The 22,454-nt window shown below is 47.1% G+C and overlaps 1 protein-coding gene across 4 annotated transcripts in view; it reads left to right on the forward strand.

Annotated features, from left to right (window-relative positions):
• Positions 1–22,454, forward strand: part of GNB1 (G protein subunit beta 1) — a 116,407-nt gene that overhangs the window by 21,180 nt on the left and 72,773 nt on the right. The window contains exon 1 of one of the 4 annotated variants that reach the window (XM_033228691.1): positions 5,620–5,698. The exons of the other annotated variants lie outside the window; for them this stretch is intronic. The gene's annotated coding sequence lies outside the window, so the exon portion shown is untranslated. Of the gene's footprint in view, positions 1–5,619; positions 5,699–22,454 lie in introns of those variants that run through there. 4 annotated transcript variants of the gene reach the window in all.

Raw genomic sequence — 22,454 nt, forward strand, 5'->3', positions numbered from 1 at the left:
TTATATCAGTTACATATTGCTGGTTAACAAACTACCCCAAAATGAAGCGACTTAAAACAGTAACTTCTTGTTCGTCATCCTGTGGGGGTATATGGATGTGGGCTGGGCTCGTCTCTGTTCACTGTGCTGGCCATGCTAGCAAGGGCAGTTTACAGTTGGTTGGCAGGTAAGCTGGGTTGTGCTTCCCATTAGCCTCACCCACGTGGGCTTTCAGCCAGGGTGCCTCTGATCTCTTCAGCCTGCCCCTCCAACAGTCTAGCTCAGGCTTCCTCCCATAGTGGCTGAATTCCATGAGGGCAGGAGCAAAGTTTGACAGGCTACTTGAGGACATGTTTAGAAGTCACGGTGTCACCTCTGCTGTATTCCCTTGCTTAATGCAAGTTATAAGGCCTAGCACAGGCCAGGAGCACTGGCTCATGCCTGTAATCCCAGCACTTTGGGAGGCCAAGGTGAGAGAATGGCTTGAGGCCAGGAGTTTGAAACCAGCCTGGACAACATAGTGAGACCCCATCTCTACAAAAAATAAAGGAGGAAAACAAAAAAAAGCAAAGCTTAGCACAGGCTTGGAGAGTAGAAGATAGACTCTGGTCCTTGATGGTGGGACCTGTAGAAACCATGGTCATTTTTCATCACAGCTTTTCCTATACTGTGTGACCTCGAGAACTGCCTGCTTTAGGATGCCCAGTTAATAATATGGTATCTGTGGGATGGAGTGAACTCTTTAACAAATATTTACCGAGTACTTACTTCGAGCAAGACACTGTGCTTGGTGATGATTGAGTACTGAGAAGTTGCAATTGATAGTTCATTCTCTGTGGGGAGATGGCGAACTTGAGGAAGCGAAGATTAGGCCTATGATAGGTGCTGGGAGCTGTTGGGTGGAGAGGGCACTTGGTTTAGGGTATTTAGGGAAGGCCTGAAGGATGAGAAGGAACCAGGTAGGCAAGGAGCCTCCATGCTTCAGGTGGAGAACAGTGATTACAGAGGCCCTGCAGCAGGGACAGCAGGCTGAAACTCAGCTCAGAGGAGCAAATCTGTAGGGCAGAGGTAGGGGTGGAAGTCAGGCCTTGGCCATACAGCCTCAGGCAGTTGCCAGAGGCCTAGTTTGCCCAGAACAGTCTTGATTTACGCCCAGTGAGTGAGTGTCCTCGTGCAGATGATGCATTTTCTACAGTTTCCACACTGGAGAAGAGCTTGGATGTTTTCCTTGATGCAGTGGGAAGCCGTTGAAAGATTTTAAGCACCAAGTGACAAAAGGTGAATTTTAAAAGCTTGTTAAGGCTGGGTGCAGTGGCTCGTGCCTATAGTCCTAACAGTTTGGGAGGTTGAGGCAGGAGGATTGCTTGAGCCCAGGAGTTCAAGACCCTGTCTCTACTTAAAAGAAAAAATTAGCTGGGTATCGTGGCATGTACTTGTAGTTCCAGCTACTGGCGAGGTTGAGGAGGGAGCATCACTTGAGCCCAGGAATTGGAGTTTGCAGTGAGTGAGCTATGATCACGCAGCTGTACTGGAGCCTGGGCAACAGAGCGAGACCCTGTCTCAAAAAAAAAAGAAAAGAAAAGAAAAAAGATTGTTCAGATTGCTGAATGGAAAATGGATTGTCGGGGGCACTGATTGAGACATAGGTCATTTTAAGGAGACTGTTGATGAGAAATGGCGTGGTTTGACTGAGGATGGGGACTAAGGAAATGGGAAGAAATGGGCAGTAGAGTCAGCCAGGTTGCTGATGGACCCGGATGTAGGGGAGTAGGGAAAGGAAGGAAGCCAGGATGATTTCTGTGTTTGCTTTGCACATTTAGAGGGTGGTGATGTTGAGCACTGAGGGAAGGCAAGTCTGTTGGCTGTGCAGAGCCATGCCTTGAACATCTGAAGCTCAAAACGGGTATAGGGCAACTAAGTGCCAACTGCTGGCTAACAGCCTGTTGGCCTGGAGTCCCGTCTGGAAGTCTTGGTCTTTCTGTTCTTGTGATGGTCAGTGGAGGGGTTAAGAGGAGAGGTGGGGTGCCCACCTATTAGAGGTTAGATCGAGGAGACACGGAGAGGTGGGATGTGACAGTGTAGGGTGCAGTTGAGGAGTCAGGTGAATGGGGGTGGGGAAAGGGTTCCTTAATTTTTTTTGTTTTGTTTTGTTTTGAGAGAGAGTCTCACTCTATTGCCCTGGCTGGAGTGTAGTAGTGTGATCTGGGCTCACCACAACCTCCGCCTCGCGGGTTCAAGCAATACTCCTGCCTCAGCCTCCTGAGTAGCTGAGATTACAGGTGTGTACCACCACACCTGGCTACTTTTTGTATTTTTAAAAGACACGGGGTTTCACCATGTTGGTCAGGCTGGTCTCTAACTCCTGGCCTTAAGTGATCCACCTGCCTCAGCCTTAATGTTAGCGAAAATGCTGGGATTACAGGTGTGAGCCACTGCACCTGGCCAAGGGTTCATTAAATTTAAGGACTGCAGGTACTAGATGGTCAACCTTTTTGGTGTCACAGTAAGGAGTGAAAGCCAGATTGGAGTCAGTTGAAACATAGGAGATGGAAAGGAGACCACCTGTGTAGATACGACTTCAAGAAGGTTGCTCTAGAGGGCTCAGAGAAGGAGCTCAGTAGTTGGAGGGTGATGTGGGGAACAGTGGAGAGTTCTGTTTTTATTTTATTTTATTTTTTATTTTTTTGAGATGGAGTCTCTGTTGCCCAGGCTGGAGTGCAGTGGTGAAATCTTGGCTCACTGCAACCTCCACCTCCCGGTTTCAAGCGATTCTCCTGCCTCAGCCTCCTGAGTAGCTGGGATTACAGGTGCGTGCCATCAGGCCCAGGTAATTTTTTTTGTATTTTTAGTAGAGACGGGTTTCACTCTGTTGGTCAGGCTGGTCTTGAACTCCTGACCTCGTGATCCACCTGCCTTGGCCTCCCAAAGTGCTGGGATTACAGACATGAGCCACCGTGCCCCGCCAACTTTTTCGCTTTTTAAAAGGGGAAAACATGACCGGGTGCAGTGTCTCATGCTTGTAATCCCAGCACTTTGGGAGGCCGAGGCAGGTGGATCGCTTGAGGCGAGGAGTTTGAGACCAGCCTGGCCAACATGGTGAAATCCCATCTCTACTAAAAATACAAAAATTAGCTGAGCGTGATGGCAGACACCTGTAATCCCAACTACTCGGGAGGCTGAGGCAGGAGAATCGCTTAAACTCGGGAGGTAGAGATTTCAGTGAGCCAAGATTGTGCCACTGCACTCCAGCCTGGGCAATAGAGCAAGACTCTGTCTCAGAAAAGAAGCTCTAAGGAGCTTGCAGGTACTGCTGCTGTTGCTGTTCCATGACCATAGGGTGAGACCAAGCGTGCTTGATGTAGGTGGGAATCAGCTGGCAGAGGAAGTGGGTGGCTTGGGGGTTCTCTCTATCTTTCTACTCACAGGCCTGGCTCATCGTTGCTGCCAGCTATTAGGATTAAATTTAAATGGTCACGTGACCTTTTCTGTCAGCCGATTTTTGTGGCTTAAAAATTTCTTTTTTTTTTTTTTTTTTTTTTTTTGAGACAGAGTCTTGCTCTTTCGCCTGGGCTGGAGTGCAGTGGCCGGATCTCAGCTCACTGCAAGCTCCGCCTCCCGGGTTTACGCCATTCTCCTGCCTCAGCCTCCCGAGTAGCTGGGACTACAGGCGCCCGCCACCTCGCCCGGCTAGTTTTTTGTATTTTTAGTAGAGACGGGGTTTCACCGTGTTAGCCAGGATGGTCTCGATCTCCTGACCTCGTGATCCGCCCGTCTCGGCCTCCCAAAGTGCTGGGATTACAGGCTTGAGCCACCGCACCCGGCCACTAAAAATTTCTTCTACTCAGTATGCAGCTCTGTCCAGTTAGCAATTTGGCTGTGACATGAAACACGTGATAGACCTATTTTTTTTAAGAGGTTAGACTGCAGTTTGAATTAGCATAAAATTGCCTTTTTTTTTTTTTTTTTTTTTGAGACGGAGTCTCGCTCTGTCACCCAGGCTGGAGTGCAGTGGTGTAATCTTGGCTCACTGCAGCCTCTGCCTTCAGGGTTCAAGAGATTATCCTGCCTCAGCCTCCCAAGTAGCTGGGACCACAGGCATGTGCCACCATGCCCGGCTAATTTTTGTATTTTTAGTAGAGATGGGGTTTCACCATGTTGGCCAGGCTGGTCTTGAACTCCTGACCTCAGGTGATTCACTTGCCTCTGCCTCCCAAAGTGCTCAGATTGCTTCTTATATCAGAAATAGGTTGAACTGGCTGGCTCTTAGCAGATGATTATATCTTACTGTAATTCCAGCAACACTAATGCACAGCAACAGTGCATAAAAAAGTGTCTTGCTAAGCTCAGAATATTAGGTTTTGGAAAAGACAAAGTGCGATTCAGAAAGTTGAGTTTGATAGGGGAGGAATTTGATTTTTAAACAAAACGGATTGGTTGCAGTTGCTCATAACTATAATCCCTGTAATCTCAGGATCTGGGGAGGTTGAGTTGCCAGGATCCCTTGAGCCAGGAATTTGAGACCAGCCTGGGCAATGTAGTGAGACCCAGTCTCTGCAAAAAGTTTTAAAAAAACAAAATTAGCTGGGCATGGTGCCTGTAGTCCTACCTACTGGGATGGCTGAGGCAGGAGTTTGAGGTTACAGTGAACTATGATCATGCCACTATACTCCAGTCTGGGTGCCAGAGTGAGACCTTGTCTCAAAAAAGCAAAAACAAAACCCCACAAAAACAAAAACAAAAGATTGTCTTTGGGCCAGTGCGGTGGCTCATACCTGTAATCCTAGCACTTTGGGAGGCCAAGGCGGGCAGATCACTTGAGGTCAAGAGTTCGAGACCAGCCTGGCCAACATGGTGAAAACCCTTCTCTACTAAAAACAAAAATTAGGTGAGTGTGGTGACAGGTGCCTATAATTCCAGCTACTCGGGAGGCTGAGGCCAGAGAATCTCTTGAGCCCAGGAGGTGGAGGTTGCAGTGAGTCTAGATTGTACCACTACACTCCAGCCTGGACGACACAGTGAGACACTGTCTCACAAAAAAAAAAAAAAAAAAGATTGTGTTTGTTTTTGAATCTGAAGACATAACAAAGCAGCATTACGAGTTGTGTTGTACAAGCGTGTTAGCGTAGGTAGTCCTTGATAAATTGAATATAAATAGCTCTGAAGTTTTTGTATATATTGACCCATTACAAAATCAGAGACTTTCTTTCGGGGTTGGGAGGGCAGTTTGAGGGTCATTGGATCATCTGGAAGAAGAAGCAGAAAAGAGGAACCAGCTACATGATGAATAACTGTGATAAGACAAATAGGCTCCTCTACTGCCACCTCCTCGTTTTTTCCTGCTTACTGTTTCTGTGGCTGTGATTGTTGGGGATTCACTGGAGGAGGAAGCAGGGACAGTAGGAAAAGCTCCAGTTCCTGATGGACCTGTGTTGCTGTTACTGCACCGTCTTTTCTCTGACTACATCCCACCCACCTTAGAGACACTAAGGTGGGGGCTGAGGTCCGCCCTGTAATTAATTAACCATTAACCCTGTAATTAATTAACCCATAATTAATTAACCCTCATAATCCTCTTGGGCATGAATGGTTAGCTGAAACAGACTGTCGTTCAAGTGAAATTCTGTTTTTTGGATTCTTACAGAAGTCAGTAATAAGTGTCAGATAGTGAATGGGCGGATAACAGAAAGGAGCAGTGGACTGACCAGAGGCTCTGGTCTCTGTAAGTTTGCTTTTCTTTTTTGTAAATAACTTATTCTTTTTTTTTTTTTTTTTTTTTTTTTTTTTTTTTTTTTGAGAAGGATACTTGCTCTGTTGCCCAGGCTGGAGTGCAGTGGCGCGATCTTCGCTCACTGCAAGCTCCGTCTCCTGGGTTCACACCATTCTCCTGCCTCAGCTTCCCGAGTAGCTGGGACTACAGGCGCCGCCACCACGCCAGCTAAGTTTTTTGTATTTTTTTAGTAGAGACGGGGCTTCACTTTGTTAGCCAAGGTGGTCTCGAGCTCCTGACCTCGTGATCTGCCCGCCTCAGCCTCTCAAAGTGCTGGGATTACAGGCATGCACCACCGTGACCAGCTGTAAATAATTTATTCTTTTAACTTTAGAAGATTTTTTGAGTTCTTAGGGAAATAGACCAATGGCATCTGTTTCATGGTCGTTAGGCCTAAAACTTTTTCACTTTTTTCTTTTTTGAGATGGAGTCTTGCTATGTCACTCAGGCTGGAGTGCAGTTGTACAATCTCAGCTCACTGCAGCCTCTGCCTCCCAGGTTCAAGCAGTTCTCTGCCTCAGCCTCCTGAGTAGCTGGGATTACAGGTGCCCGCCACCACGCCTGGGTAATTTTTTTGTATTTTGAGTAGAGTCTTGAACTTCTGGCCTTGTGATTCACCCGCCTCGGCCTCCCAAAGTGCTGGAATTACAGGCGTGAGCCACTGTGCCCAGCCAACTTTTTTCACTTTTTAAAAGGGGAAAGCATGGCCGGGCACGGTATCTCATGCTTGTAATCCCAGCACTTTGGGAGGCTGAGGCGAGTCAATCACTTGAGGCCAGGAGTTTGAGACCAGGCGGGTCAACATGGTGAAACCCTGTCTCTACTAAAAAATATAAAAATTAGTTGGATGTGGTGGCGCACGCCTGTGATCCCAGCTACTCGGGAAGCTGAGGCAGAAAAATTGCTTGAACCTGGGAGGCAGAGGCTGCAGCGAGCTGAGATCACGCTACTGCCCTCCAGCCTGGGTGACAGAGTAAGACTCCGTCTCCAAAGAAATAAATGAATAAAATAAAAGGGAAAACATGTTTAAGTTAGTTATAAGAACTATATGGCCGGGGCCGGGTGCGGTGGCTCAAGCCTATAATCCCAGCACTTTGGGAGGCCGAGACGGGCAGATCACGAGGTCAGGAGATCGAGACTATCCTGGCTAACACGGTGAAACCCTGTCTCTACTAAAAAAAAAAAAAAAAAAAAAATACAAAAAACTAGCTGGGCGAGGTGGCTGGTTTGCCTGTAGTCCCAGCTACTCGGGAGGCTGAGGCAGGAGAATGGCGTGAACCCGGGAGGCAGAGCTTGCAGTGAGCTGAGATCCGGCCACTGCAGTCCAGCCTGGGCAACAGAGCGAGACTCCGTCTCAAAAAAAAAAAAAAAAAAAAAGAACTATATGGCCGGGAGTGGTGGTTCATGCCTGTAATAATCCCAGCACTTTGGGAGGCCAAGGCGGGTGGATCACCTGAGGTCGGGAGTTCAAGACCAACCTGACCAACATGGAGAAACCCCGTCTCTACTAAAAATACAAAATGAGCCGGGTGTGGTGGTGCGTGTCTGTAATCCCAGCTACTCAGGAGGCTGAGGCAGGAGAGTCGCTTGAACCCGGGAGGCAGAGGTTGCAGTGAGTCGAGTTCGCGCCATTGCACTCCAACCTGGGCAAGAAGAGCGAAACTCCATCTCAAAAGCTATGTGAAGGAGCCTTTAGATTCATGATTGAAGGGGTGGAAGAGAACTTGAGTAGATATAAATACAGAGCTTGAATGCAGTGTTCCTACATGTGTGTGCTTGAATATTTTCAAGATGTCACTTGATTTGGAGAAGTAAATATTTGAGGGGGTTCTAAAGAAGAAAAGCGGGAACGTGTCCAAGTAGATTTTTTCAGAAGTACTGTAGGTAAGTGGAACAAAGCAGTCTAGATACTGATGTATAAATTAATGGAAATTATTATTAATGTAGCATTTATAATCAGTTGGGAATGGGTGGTTTGTCATGTAGAAGGTATTGGATCAACTGGCAATCCAGCTGCAGGTAAAGAGTTTCTTAGTAAGACAGTAAGGCTATCAACCATGAAAAGGTAACTGCTTAAGCATTCAGAACGCATCCACAGCAAAAGATGCCTGTTTGGGGACCTTTGAACTGTAGTTCAGAGGCAGGCAAATTAGAGAAAAATGTTAGGAATATATATGATAAAGGATTATTATTTTGAGTATAAAAGTAGCATTTCTAAAATAAATTGTTCCAGCAAGTCTGTTTTTAGAAATTTATTCAAAGGAAGAAATAAGAGAATGCTTATTGTAAAATTAGTTATAAAAACAGAATATTTAAGACAGTCAATGCTCAAAAACTCCCAGCTAGAATTTTTGGTATAAAAGCAAAAAATTGTCAATAGTCACTATAATATAAGCTCCATGAGGGTAGAGAACTTCTTGTTTTATTTACTGATATATCCTCTGACAGTGCCTGGTACATAGTAGGTCTCAATAAATATTTGCTGTATGAATGCCTAGTCATGCTTGTCCAACCTGAGGCCTGTGGGCCGCATTGCAGCCCAACACAAATTTGTAAACTTTCTTAAAATGTTGAGATTTTAGGTTTTTGTTTGTTTGTTTGTTTTGTTTTGGTGGAGTTTTGCTTTTGCTCAGGCTGGGATGAAGTGGCCTGATCTCGGGTTACTGCAACTTCTGCCTCCCAGGTTCAAACAATTCTCCTGCCTCAGCCTCCCGAATACCTGGGATTATAGGCGCCCACCACCACGCTTGGCTAAGTTTTGTATTTTTAGTAGAGACAGGGTTTTGCCATGTTGTCCAGGCTGGTCTCGAACTCCTGACCTCAGGCGATCTGCCCACCTCGGCCTCCCAAAGCCCTGGGATTACAGGCGTGAGCTGCCGCACCCAGCCTAGCATTGAGATTTTTTGTAGCGATTATTATTATTATTATTTTTTAAAGCTCATAAGCTATCACTGGTTAGTGTATTTTATGTGTGGCCCAAGATAGATCCTTCAGTGTGGCCCAGGGAAGCCAAAAGGTTGGACACCCCTGGATTAATCTAAATGCCCATCAATAGAGATTGGTCAAACTAAGGCAGACTTGGAATGGCATACTGTGCAGGTGTCAAAAAGATTTAAGGTGGCCTTTCTTTATTGGCATGAAGAGATGACCACAATACAGTAAGTGGTCGGGCATTTTGAATATGTATAGTTTTGGAAATATGGTATCATTTCATTGATTTGTGAAAAATTATGCACATATGTATCAAAATCTGGAAGAAATATGCATCCCTGTGAAACGTCATGTCTCATGGGGTGAATGGGGAAAAGGAACATACTGTTTTAAGATACTGTTTTCTGGCCAGATGCAGTGGCGCACACCTGTAATCCCAGCACTTTGAGAGACCAAGGCAGGTGGATCACCGGAGGTCAGGAGTTTGAGACCAGCCTGACCAAGATGGTGAATCCCTGTCTCTCTACTAAATAGAAAAAATTAGCTGGCTGTGGTGGTGCATGCCTGTAATCCCAGCTACTTGGGAGGCCAAGGCAGGAGAGTCAGTTGAACCTGGGAGGCGGAAGTTGCAATGAGCCGACATTGCACCATTGCACTCCAGCCTGGGCAACAAGAGTGAAGCTCTGTCTCAAAAAAAAAAAGAAAAAAATACTGTTTTGTCTTTAGTTTTTGGAAAATTCGCTAAAGTCAGTGACAGAAAAAAGGAGGTATTTTTTCATTTTGGAAGAAACGTGAAAGTGGATTATTTACATTTAAAACTTTTAAAAGCTTTCTCAAAGTTAGCATGACTGAAATTAGCACATTACAGGGATTTGTTTAAATCTGCCTTGAGGTTACTATAGTCTGCTCTTTCATAGACCTTGTGGTCATGTTTCTTTCTGTATTCTGTCACTGGTTTTTGGATGCTGTTATTGTCAACAACTGTAATCTGGTAGTTCTTTTTGAGATGGAGTCTCACTCTCTTGCCCAGGCTGGAGTGCAGTGGCGCAATCTTGGCTCACTGCCACCTCTGCCTCCTGTGTTCAAGCGATTCTCCTGCCTCAGCCTCCTGAGTAGCTGGGCCTACAGGCGTGTGCTACCATGCCCGGCCAATTAATTGTATTTTCAGTAGAGACGTGGTTTCACCGTGTTAGCCAGGATGGTCTCGATCTCCTGACCTTGTGATCTGCCTGCCTCGGCCTCCCAGAGTGCTGGGATTACAGGCATTGAGCCACAGTGCGTGGCCTGGTAGTTTTTATAACAGATGTTAAATAGCAATACTCTTCATAACTCTATACAAGGCAATCAGGCAAAACCAAAGGCCAAGTAAAATGTAATTGGTTAAGCTAATTGTCACTGATGAAACCTTCACATCTTGTGGAAGAGGAGACGTGCATGAACAGCTGTAAGTGAGCACTCTGAGATGCAGTGAGGAAAAGGTGTTGGGAGATGAGCAACTAAAATATAACCTCTTAGTTATAAATTGCAGAACATAGACTTTTACTCAGAGTACAAACTTGTGGAAAAAGCCTTTTGTATACTGGGTTTTTCAGAGTTCTTTGGCAAGATTACATAGTTTGATTTAAAGACTCAAAAATGTACTTGGGGTGCAGGAATGTCAGGTTTCTCTTAGGTGGGAATATGTTTTTCATGGCACAGAATCGGCTACATGAAGTTAACCTATAGGCCAGGTGGTAATCGACAGGATGGGTCAGCCAGAAGGAATAACTTGTGATGATAGTGGGAGAAGCCAGTATCATTGCAACTGTTTTAACTACCTGCTGTGTGCTAGACCCTATGCTATGAGCCAGAAGTTGCCACACTACAGCTTGTCGTATCTTTCTATGGCTTACAAGCTAAGAATCGTTTTTTTGTTTTTTTTTTGTTTTTGTTTTTGTTTTTTGAGACAGAGTCTTAACTCTGTCGCCCAGGCTGGAGTGCAGGGGCGCAATCTTGGCTCACTGCAACCTCCGCCTCCCAAGCAATTCTCTGCCTCAGCCTCCCGAGTTGCTGGGATTACAGGTGCCTGTCGCCACGCCTGGCTAATTTTTTTGCATTTTTAGTAGAGATGGGGTTTCACCATCTTGACCAGGCTGATCTTGAACTCCTGACTTCGTGATCCACCTGCCTTGGCCTCCCAAAGTGCTGGGATTACAGGCGTGAGCCACCACGCCTGCTGCCTGGCTAATTTTTTAAATTTTGTTTTGTTTTGTTTTGTAGAGACAGGGTCCAACTATGTTGCCCAAACTGGATCCACCCGCCTTGGCCTTCCAAAATTTTAGGATTACAGGTGTGAACCAGCGTACCTGGCCCAGACCCTCTTGTTTTCAGTCACTGTGCAACATCACCTCCCACAGAAATATTGCTCTGTCCTATTCTTTAAAAAAATTTCTTTTATCGGTTATGTGCTACCATATGCTACACTGAGAGTGGGGATTCTGTGCTTAAGCATAGGTAGGTTTTCTGAATTTTTCCAACTTAAATCTCCTTTGGATTCTTACTGTGTGTGATACCTGAAATTTGGGTGTTTGCTCACTAAAAGGACGTTGGAAGGAGAATTCCTCTGTGGTGGTATGCTGAAGAAGGTCTCAAAATGAGCTGTTCGTGGGTGAAGAGTGAGTCCTGTGGGTTTTTGTTTTTTTACGTTCTTTTATATTTAACAGAGTAACAGCGTGTGGAAGGTGGTGGAGCCTGAACACTGTAGGTTTAGCCATAGAAAGGCAGTTAGGTCTCCTAGGGAGACAGTTCAGTAAAGGGCTTTGTTGACACTTTGCAATGTCTGGGGTGTGTTTGTCCCACTCCCAACCCCCTCCGGTGGCAGCAGCCACGGTGGGCAAGGGACGGCCATGCTTTTCTGAATTGGCCAGGTTTCTTTGGGAGGTGAAGCTCTAAAATCAGTCAAATTATCTCAGATATTACTCAGGTTGGCTATAAATTGTATAACTTAACATGACTGGGTGTTGTCACTTATTTTCTTTATTTCTCTGTGGCCCTCACTGCTTCCATTCTAGCCAGCACCACCACGCACCTTGCCCATCTGAACCTCTGTTACTCATTTGATTGGTTGGAAAACCTCTACAGTTCATTTGTAGACTGGTGGCTGAAGAGGGGCAGTGACCAAGGATTCGTTCATCTGATGAACAGACGCCAGGGATGCTGTTCAGCACCCTGCAGCATCCAGGATCCCAGTGTCCACAGCACTGAGGGTCAGACACATTCAGCCTGGGGTCTAGTACTATGCTGTTAGGTAGAGGGACGTGGCCTGGCGTGGGGCTGAATGAGGTTTGGTTTTCCCTCTTGTGTGTTATGGCTGTTACTTGTGTGGACTTCAGCACCGCAGTTCAAATTCAGCCACCTTGCCTCCTCCATGGTGTTTTTTTTTTTTTTTTTTTTTTTGAGACGGAGTTTCGCTCTGTCGCCCAGGCTGGAGTGCAGTGGCCGGATCTCAGCTCACTGCAAGCTCCGCCTCCCAGGTTTACGCCATTCTCCTGCCTCAGCCTCCCGAGTAGCTGGGACTACAGGCGCCCGCCACCTCGCCCGGCTAGTTTTCTGTATTTTTTAGTAGAGACGGGGTTTCACCGTGTTAGCCAGGATGGTCTCGATCTCCTGACCTCGTGATCCGCCCGTCTCGGCCTCCCAAAGTGCTGGGATTACAGGCTTGAGCCACCGCGCCCGGCCCTCCATGGTGTTTTCTAAGAGTCTCCAAGGGTTGATGCCTATGTGTAATACCTTACCGAGGAGCCCTCCTCAGCTTCCTTACCTTTCTGTTGGGTGTATTGGTTCTGCTTCCATACAAATGAAGTACTGGCCAGGTGCAGTGGATTATGCCTGTAGTCCCAACACTTTGGGGGGTCAAGGCAGGCAGATTACTTGAGCCCAGGAGCTGGAGACCAGCCTAGGCAACATAGGGAGACCCTGTCTCTATAAAAAATACAAAAATTAGGGGGGCATCAGAGCACAGCTTGTAGTCCCAGCTACTTGGGATGCTGAGGTGGCAGGATTGCTCGAGCCCAGGAGGTCAGGTCTACAGTGAGCTGTAATTGTGCCACTGCACTCCAGCCTGGGCAACTGAACGAGACACTTTCTCAAAAAAAAAAAATAAATAAATAAAAAATAAATGAAGTACTTTACCGGGAAACAGACTTAGGAAACTGATTGTGTGGCTCACTCAGAGTGGGGAGAAGTTAATGGGTGGACTACTTCTCACTTAGACTATTGTAATCGTCTCCTAATTGACCTGACAAGCCTCTGAAGAGGAGGTCCCGGGAGTTACTTACTGGCTCTTCATACTCTGATTCGTTGTACATGGGACTGCCATATTGCTCTACCTGACACACAGACTTCATTTATTTGTTTATTTGACAAGGTTTTACTCTGTTACCCAGGCTGGAGTGCAGAAGCGCGATCTTGGCTCACTGCAACCTCCGCCCCTCGGGGCTCAAGCGATTCTCTTGATACTCATTCTCCTGAGTAGCTGGGATTACAGGCGGGAGCCACTGTGCCCGGCCTCCATTGAGGTTTTAAAGAGTACAGGCCAGTTATCCTGTAGGACAACCCTCAGTTTGGGTCTGGTGGCTGCTTCATGGTGGGATTCAGGTTTTGCATTTTGAGCTGAATACCCCAGAGATGTATCCTGGGGCTTCTCTGGTGAATGTTTCCAGTGCTGTCTGTGTTGCTTGGAGGGTCTAGTTTGAGCTCTTACTGGAGTCTCAGCACCAGCTCTCTGCTTTAGCCACAGATTGAAGCCTCCTTCAGGGCTGCTTCCAGCTCTGGCCTGTGTCTTACTTACATCTTTTCCTGCCACTCCTTCACTCCTCCCCCACCACCAACCCCCAACCCCCTGAGTATATAAAATCTCTGAGATGCTTCTGTCCTCAAGGCTGCTTGCCAGTTCTTCTTCTCTTGGGGGATGCCTTTCAATAAGCAGTTACTGAGTTCCTGCTGGCTTTTTTTTTTTTTTTTAAAGACAGTACACAGGGTCTTGCTCTGTCACTCAGGCGGGAGTGCAGTGGTGGGGTCATAGCTTGCTGTAGCTTTGACCTCTGAGGCTCAGTGATCCTCCTGCCTCAGCTACAGACGTGCACCACCATGCCCAGTTAATTTAAAAAAATTTTTGTGTGTGTGTGTGGGGAGATGAGGACTCTTTATGTTGCCCAGGCTGGACTCCAAGTCCTGGCTTCCAGCAGTCTCCCTGCCTCAGCCTCCCACAATGTTGGGATTACAGGCGTGAGCCACTGTGCCCAGCTGTGCTGGATTTTGTTCTGAAACACAAAGATTAGGAAGTCAGTTCCCTTTTTATTTTTTATTTTTTTTGTGAGATGGAGTCTCACTCTGTGGCCCAGGCTGGAGTGCAGTGGCAGCATCTCAGCTTACTGCAACCTCTGCCTCCCAGGTTCAAGGGATTCTCCTGCTTGAGCCTCCCGAGTAGCCGGGACTACAAGCGCCTGCCACCACAACTGGCTAATTTTTTTTTTTTTTTTTTTTGTAGTTTTAGTAGAGATGGGGTTTCACCGTGTTGGCCAGGATGGTCTTGATCTCCTGACCTCGTGATCCACCCACTTTGGCCTCCCAAAGTGCTGGGATTACAGGCGTGAGCCACCGCACCTTGCCTGTCTCCTTCGTCTTTCCCATCCCTCTCCCCCACCTCACTTCTCCTTCCTCTCTCCTTTAGTTTGCCCTGTTCCCCCTTCCTTTCCATTTTCTTTCCTCCCCCACCTCTGCCAGTCAGTCTCTGTTGGCGTCTCATCCCTGAGGGCAGATTCATGGCATCTTTATGTCTCAGGGTATTCACAATGCCCTTAGGCCCCGATACATATGTGACATTCCCTTTATTGAATGTTTTTGTTTTAAGAGACAGGATCTCCCTATGTTGCCCAGGCTGGTCTCAAAGTGCTGGGATTACAGGCTCCAGTGATCCACCACGCCCCGCCCTTTGTTGAATCTTTCCATCTAAACAGCTTAACTCTTTATGTCCTAGGAAGTTAGGGTAGCCATTTGAAAACTAATACATGTCGTTGGGGGCGTGGTGGATCACTTGAGATCAGGAGTTCAAGACCAGGCTGGCCAAACTTGTGAAACCCCGTCTCTAGTAATACAAAAATTAGCCGGGCGTAGTGGTGCACACCTCTAATCCTGGCTACTTGGGAGGCTGACACAGGAGGCTTGAACCTGGGAGGTGGAGGTTGCGGTGAGCCGAGATCACACTGTTGCATTCTAGCCTGGGCAGCGAGTGAAACTCTGCCTCCAAAAGAAAAAAAGAAAAGAAAATGAATACCCATAAATTGAAGGAAACTATATTTTATCTTTAAATAGCCACAATTACTAATGGGTTATACAGCTTCTCAAACTTCAGAATCAGATTGGACTCCGCCCAGCCCCACCCCTTGTTTCCTGTTCCATGTTGATTTCATGCAGCGCTTGCTTCTTTATCACAGCAGCCACTGCACACCGGGCTTTATTAGGATGTGACGTCATCTGGAAGGGTGTAGTGCCATCTGCTGTTAGAGCACGAACCCCCTTGAGCTGTGGCTCCCTTGGTGTCCAGCAGCTGCTGTTTTGCTCTGCTTCCCTCGAATGTCTTTCGGTGTCCTCTGAGATGACTGCAGTGTCCCTGGCATCTTGTCATTTGTTTTGGGAGCTGAGGCTTTCATGACTCACAGTCTGGGCTGGACTCACCACTGTGGTCTGGTGAGTGGGAGTAGTATGTTCCCATGAGAAGGGGACCCACCCTCTGGAAGTACCTGGAAGGAGGGATCTGTCCCTTTTTAAGAATCAAAATAAGTCTTTGGGATGCTACCTGTCACCAGAGAGGAGGCCGTAGGATGCCCAGGAAGAACCCAGGGATGGAGGACCACAAAGGGGTCTCTCCAGCATGCATAATATGGCTTCTGTGGTACAAGTGGAATTTGTCATTAAAAAGAAAAAAATTAAAAACAGACATATAGGAGACAGCCTATGTTTTTCTTTTTTTTTTTTTTTTTTTTTTTTTTTTTTTTTGAGGCGGAGTCTCGCTCTGTCGCCCGGACTGGAGTGCAGTGGCCAGATCTCAGCTCACTGCAAGCTCCGCCTCCCGGGTTTCTGCCATTCTCCTGCCTCAGCCTCCCGAGTAGCTGGGACTACAGGCGCCCGCCACCTCGCCCGGCTAGTTTTTGTATTTTTAGTAGAGACGGGGTTTCACCGTATTAGCCAGGATGGTCTCGATCTCCTGACCTCGTGATCCGCCCGTCTCGGCCTCCCAAAGTGCTGGGATTACAGGCTTGAGCCACCGCGCCCGGCCTGTTTTTCTTGACAGATGCGACAGGTGAACTGAAAGCAAATGACTTGTCAGAATAACAAGTGACTGCCTTTGTTAGATGTTCCATGATTCTGGCCATGGCCTTCTCTCCTGTTTTTGACACAGTGGGCAGATAAGACAGTGGGGATATTCATGAATGCTTTTAAAGGAAAGAAAAAACACCAGAGACTGTTCTGTTGTGTTTTTATTTTGTGTGTTTTGGGGACTGGAATTGTTCTGGATTCTCCATTATGAATCCACGTGTGCTGCTTTGTGGCATGTCCTCAGCTAGTGCAGTGCCAGAGCGAAGAATTGCAGTAGCCCCTGTACCTGTGGCCTTTTGAGGTATGGCACCATGAAATAATCACGGGACAGTATGAGAGAGACCACATTCTCATGACTTTTGTTACGGTATGTTGCTGTGGTGGTTCTGCTTGATTATTAGTTATTGTTAATTTATTACTGTGCCTAATTTATAAATAAAACTTTGTTATAGGATTAAGTTCCTACCATTTGTATAGGAAAAAATACAGCATAAAGGAAAAAATGTAGTCTATATAAAGTGTGGTACGATCCACAGTTTCAGGCATCCCTTGGGGGTCTTGGAGCATGTCCTTCTCAGATATGGGGGTAGTGCTCTAAGCGCACATGTAGAGAAATTGGTTCCCATGTTAAAGACATCGTCATTGCTTGGCCTACCCATGTTCCCTTCTCAGGCACCCCACCCATTGTCCCTGTGTCAAGGGCAGCTGCCCACAGGACTTGCTGTATCCTCCCCAGTTCCATGGTGCACCAGCCACCTGGCCTGCAGCAGTGAGGGAGGGAGTTGGTGCAGAGGAGACTCTCTGGAGACAAAGACATGGCTGACGTTTGCTGATTGCTGTGATGTAGAATCCTAGGCTGGGTTGGACCCTGTACGGGATGAGGGTGGTTGGTTAAGAGAGATTCGCAGAGGAGCAGAGAAAGCACAGCGGAAGGAGAGAGAGGGGAGCCAGCCAGCCCCCAGAGCCACCCCAGACTGGGTTCTTGGTTCCTTTTTCCACTTTCTCGTTTCCAGTTTATTTTCCCTGGCACCTCTCACATTCCTCCTCTCTCCACTTCCCAGTGAGAACCTTGGCTAGACCAGGTAGACTTTTGAAGTGGGGTTAAAGGGAAGTCAGGAGTAGTTTTAATTTTCCATTTCTAGATTAACAATTTCGTAAACGATGTAGTTAATACCAAATTTCTTTTCCCATTAAGGGTTCTCATTAATAAAGCAGGATTTTGAGACAGATGATTGGACAGCAAATTTAATTACCTGGTGAAAATATCTGAAGTGATTAAAATCAGAGTATGCTCTCTATGTACCCGGGCTCTCCTGAATGTCTTTACTGTGTTACTGTTTTCTAGGATACTTCCCTCAGAAGAGTGAACAGTACAAGAGCCTTTTTCTTGGGCCTTCTGAATTAATAATATTTTTGGTTTTAAATGAAATATCAACTGTTGTCAGAAATTACATTCTTGGTTGTCCCAACTGTTAATTGCTACATTAGGTGGGATTGTGGAGGGGGAGAGGAACATTAAGAAATTCTAGGCTGGGTGCAGTGGTTCACGCCTATAATCCCAGCACTTTGGGAGGCCAAGGCGGGCGGATCACAAGGTAAAGAGATCAAGACTATCCTGGCCAACACCCATCTATACTGAAAATACAAAAGTTGGCTGGGCGTGGTGGTGCCTGCCTGTAGTCCCAGCTACTCAAGAGGCTGAGGCCCAGGAGAATCAGCTGAACTCAGGAGGTGGAGGTTGCAGTAAGCTGAGATCACGCCACTGCACTCCAGCCTGGTGACAGAGCAAGACTCTGTCTCAAAAAAAGAAATAAATAAATTCTGGCCCAGTGGAGAGGCTCATGCCTGTAATTCCAGCACTTTGGGAGACCAGGGCGGGAGCTTGAGCCCAGGAGTTGGAGATCTGCCTGGGCAGTATAGCAAGACCCCATCTCTAATTTTAAAAAAGCCCTATTCAGGAGGTTGTGGCAGGAGGATCACTGGAAGCTGAGAGTTTGAAAACAGCCTGGGCAACATAGCAAGACCCATCTCTGAAAATATAAAAATTAGCCAGGCGTGATGGCACATGCATTTAGTCCTGGCTACTCAGGAGACTGAGATGGGAGGATGCTTGAGCCCAGGAATTTGAGGCTGCAGTGAGCTATGATGGTGCCACTGCACTCTAGCCTGGGTCACAGAGCAAGACCCCCATCTCTTAAAAAAGGAGAAGAAGAAGAAAGTCCATTGATTAAAAACAACTGGAGAGGCTGCTTTACGCCATGAGTCCTGAGAACACAGTGGTGAAAAGGTAGAGGGCCCTGCCCTGAGCTCCCCACTTATCACCTTCCCCACATCAGTGCTGTTACTTCATTCTTATAGTAAGAAGGTCATAGCGTCTAGTTCTGTAGGCGCTGTATTGCCTCCTTCTCCTTGAAATAGCCAAGGAAGCAAACACCAGGTGTCTCTATTGCCCCAGGTTACTGTGATGTACTTTCCTTACTGGAAAACAGTGACGTAGTGTTTTTTATTCTTTTGGGAGTTATTGTTTTGCTTGCTTTTTAGTCATTGCTGGTTAACTTGGATGGAATTTGGGTTCTTTTTTCTTTTTTTGTTGACGGAGTCTTGCTGTGTCACCCAGGCTTGAGTGCAGTGGGGGCGATCTCAGCTCACTGCAGCCTCCACCTCCTGGGTTCAAGTGACTGGGATTACAGGTGCCCACCACCACACCCAGCTAATTGTTATTATTATTTTTTTTGAGATGGGGTCTTGCTCTGTTGCCCAGGCTGGAGTGCAGTGGAGCAATCTTGGCTCACTGTAACCTTTGCCTCTGGGGTTCAGGCAATTCTCCTGCCTCAGCCTCCCAGGTAGCTGGGAGTACAGGTGCCTGCCACCGTGGCCGGCTAAGTTTTATATTTTTAGTAGAGATGGGGTTTCACCATCTTGGCCAGGCTGGTCTTGAGCTCCTGACCTTGTGATCCACCCGCCTTGGCCTCCCAAAGTGCTGGGATTACAGGTGTGAGTCACCACGCCTGGCTGTATTTTTAGTAGAGATGGGGTTTCACCACGTTGGCCAGGCTGGTCTTGAACTCCTGGCTTCAGGTGATCCACCTGCCTCAGCCTCCCAAAGTGCTAGGATTACAGGCGTGAGCCACCGCGCTTTTTAGTTTTTTAAAGACATGATGTCTTACTATATTATCCAGGCTGGCCTCCAACTCCTGGGCTTAAGCAATCCTCCTTCCTCAGCCTCCCAAGTAGTTGGAATTACAGGCATGAGCCAAATGCGCCCAACTTAAAAGCTTACTTAGGATGGAAGGTCTGGGACTAATAGGAGATGTATCTGTCTTCCTTAAAACAGGTTTTATAGGCTGGGCAAAGTGGCTCACGCCTGTAATCCTAGCACTTTGGGAGGCCGAGGCGGGCGGATCACGAGGGGTCAGGAGGTCAAGACCATCCTGGTTAACATGATGAAACCCCGTCTCTACTAAAAAAAAAATACAAAAAATTAGCTGGGCGTGGTGGCGGGCGACTGTGGTTCCAGCTACTTGGGAGGCTGAGGCAGGAGAATGGCATGAACCCAGGAGGCGGAGCTTGCAGTGAGCCGAGATCTTGCCACTGCATTCCAGCCTGGGCGACAGAGCAATACTTAGTCTCTAAAAAACAAACACACAAACAAAAACAGGTTTTGTAGTGAGTCCCTCTTGCTGTGTTTTGCTGCCTCATTGTGGTCCCCTTCCTCTACCTTTTTTTTTTTTTTTTTTTTTGAGACGGAGTCTCGCTCTGTCGCCCAGGCTGGAGTGCTGTGGCCGGATCTCAGCTCACTGCAAGCTCCGCCTCCCGGGTTTAGGCCATTCTCCTGGCTAATTTTTTGTATTTTTAGTAGAGACGGGGTTTCACTGTGTTAGCCAGGATGGTCTCGATCTCCTGACCTCGTGATCCGCCCGTCTCGGCCTCCCAAAGTGCTGGGATTACAGGCTTGAGCCACCGCACCCGGCTCCTCTACCTTTTATGACTGAGCTTTTTTGTACTGTCAGAGTTTAATTTAAGAGAAGGATAGCAGTTGGACTGAACATTCCAGGAGAGAGACAATAAAGTTAATTTGCCTCTGACATTCAGAGGTAGAAATGGCAGGCTTTATCAGTGTTCCAGCAGGTAAGAAATCTTGACTAGTAGGAATAAGTTGGAATCTCGGGGACTCTTTATACCTGCTCACCCTCTCCTTGGGACCCTGCTTAGATTTCTCCACACCAGAGTGGCCTTCTCTGGCCACCTTCTGAGAGAGACCTCCCCATCTCACCTGTCTCCCCTTCTTACGCAGTTTTATGTTTCCTTAGCAATGGATAGCAGTTGATGTATCAAAATAAAGACTTGCACTGTTCACTTAATGCCTTCCTCAACCAGCAAGCAAGTTCTGGCACAGCAAGTGCTGTGTCTTGTTTCCTACAGACTCCCCTGAGCTGTGGTGCCTGGCACATGATTGGAGATGGGCAGGTCGTTGTTGAGTGAATGAATGAAGCCATACAAATACGAACCCAGATATTGAGGCCACTTTATTGTTAAATGTGTTATCAACAATTGAAACTTTTATCCTATTTTCATGTTGTTATATAATATGGTTATATATGTACTCAGACTCCAAGTAAATATTTGTGCTTATTTTACTCTGACCTAAACTGGTGCCTGGCACCAGAGTAGGCTCACAAAATGCTTTCCTCACAGTGACCACATAACAAACCTAGACATTAGCTGAGCTTTACAGAGCACTGTGTCATTCTAAATAGCCTGAAGACATAGTTTCTATTATTCCTGTTTCCTTCCAGTTCTCTTTCTAAATCACAGATGATTTAGAATATGGGTTATAAAAACATTTCCAACTCAGAGTACTTTCTGTGTTTTGTAGTTTTTGCAGGAAATAAGCTAAGTTTTGGAAGCATGTCTTTTTTCTTGCCTGGTGGGGAGATATTTTACCTTTAAAAATTGGCTCTCATTCTTTAAGGCAAAAATATGTTCATGTTTCTAGGATTTCTCTTTAAGAGACCAGTGGTCAGAGTTCGGCAGAGACCACCAAAGTCGTCTGGGGTGTTTGTGCCCATGTGTTTGACCTTCTCTAGGCTTACTTGACTCCCTGGGGAGGAGTACCTGGGAATACAGTCGGTAAGAGCTTTAAATTAGGCCAGGCTAAAAAGTTTGATTTTTTCCGTAGGAGGAGTATTTGAAGACTTTTGAGCGGAGGAGTCGCATGTCAGAGCTGTCCTTCAGAAAGATAAATCAGGCAGTGCTGTTTAGGATGGATTGAAGTGGAAAAGAGGTGGGATAGAGAAGCAGATTAGTAATGGGCCAGGCAAAGATGGTGAGCTGTCAGGAGGCTGAAGCGGTGGGAGTGGAGCACAGGGGCAGGAGGGGAAAGGGATGGAACAGGCTGGAATCTGTGCCACAGGAGAGCTGGGAGGGACTGCCAGCGGGTTTGGAAAGGAAAGGGGTGCTGAGGCTTGCTTTACACTGGTGGAATCTGAAAGGATTGAACCCTCAGAGCTCTGCAGTGCATAGAGCTTTCTAGGAACTGGGGTACATTCAGGGAAAGGGAATAAGGAGTGGATCCTCAACTTGGAAGAAGAACCACAAAAGAACCAGTCGAGGGTTCAGAACTGGGCGTGACTGGGTGTGGCAGATGTGGACCTGGGTTGGTGAGAGCAGGATGAGGGGCTGTTGCTGGCCCCATGAGCGTAGGGTAGGCCCGTAAGTTGCACTCCACTCAGGGGCTGAGAACCTGTGTACATAGCAAGGCACACAAGACATTCATTGTATATATTTTTTTCCTTAAGAGACAGAGTCTCACTCTGTTGCCCAGGCTGACGTGCAGTGGCTCGGTCCTGCCTTGAACTCCTGGGCTCAGCCAATCCTCCTGTCTTAGCCTCTGGAGTAGCTAGGTCTACAGGTATGTACCACCATGCCATTTTTTTTTTTTTTTTTCCTTTTTGAGACGGAGTCTCACTCTGTCGCCCAGGCTGGAGTGCAGTGGCGTGATCTTGACTCACTACAAGCTTCACCTCCCGGGTTCACACCATTCTCCTGCCTCAGCCTCCAAAGTGTCTGGGACTACAGGCACCTGCCACCACGCCCGGCTAATTTTTTTTGTATCTTTTAGTAGAGACGGGGTTTCACCGTGTTAGCCAGGATGGTCTCGATCTTCTGACCTTGTGATCTGCCTGCCTGGGTCTCCCAAAGTGCTGGGATTACAGGCGTGCGCCACCTGCGCCCGGCCGTACCACCATGCCAATTAAAAAAAATATGTATATATTTTGAGGCCAGGCGTGGTGGCTCAAGCCTGTAATCCCAGCACTTTGGGAGGCCGAGGCAGGTGGATCACAAGGTCAGGAGATCGAGACCATCCTGGCTAACATGGTGAAACCCCGTCTCTATTAAACCAGGCATGGTGGTGGGCACC

This window comes from Trachypithecus francoisi, unplaced genomic scaffold (genome assembly GCF_009764315.1).
Source record: "Trachypithecus francoisi isolate TF-2019V2 unplaced genomic scaffold, Tfra_2.0 Lachesis_group12, whole genome shotgun sequence".
NCBI lineage: Eukaryota > Metazoa > Chordata > Mammalia > Primates > Cercopithecidae > Trachypithecus > Trachypithecus francoisi.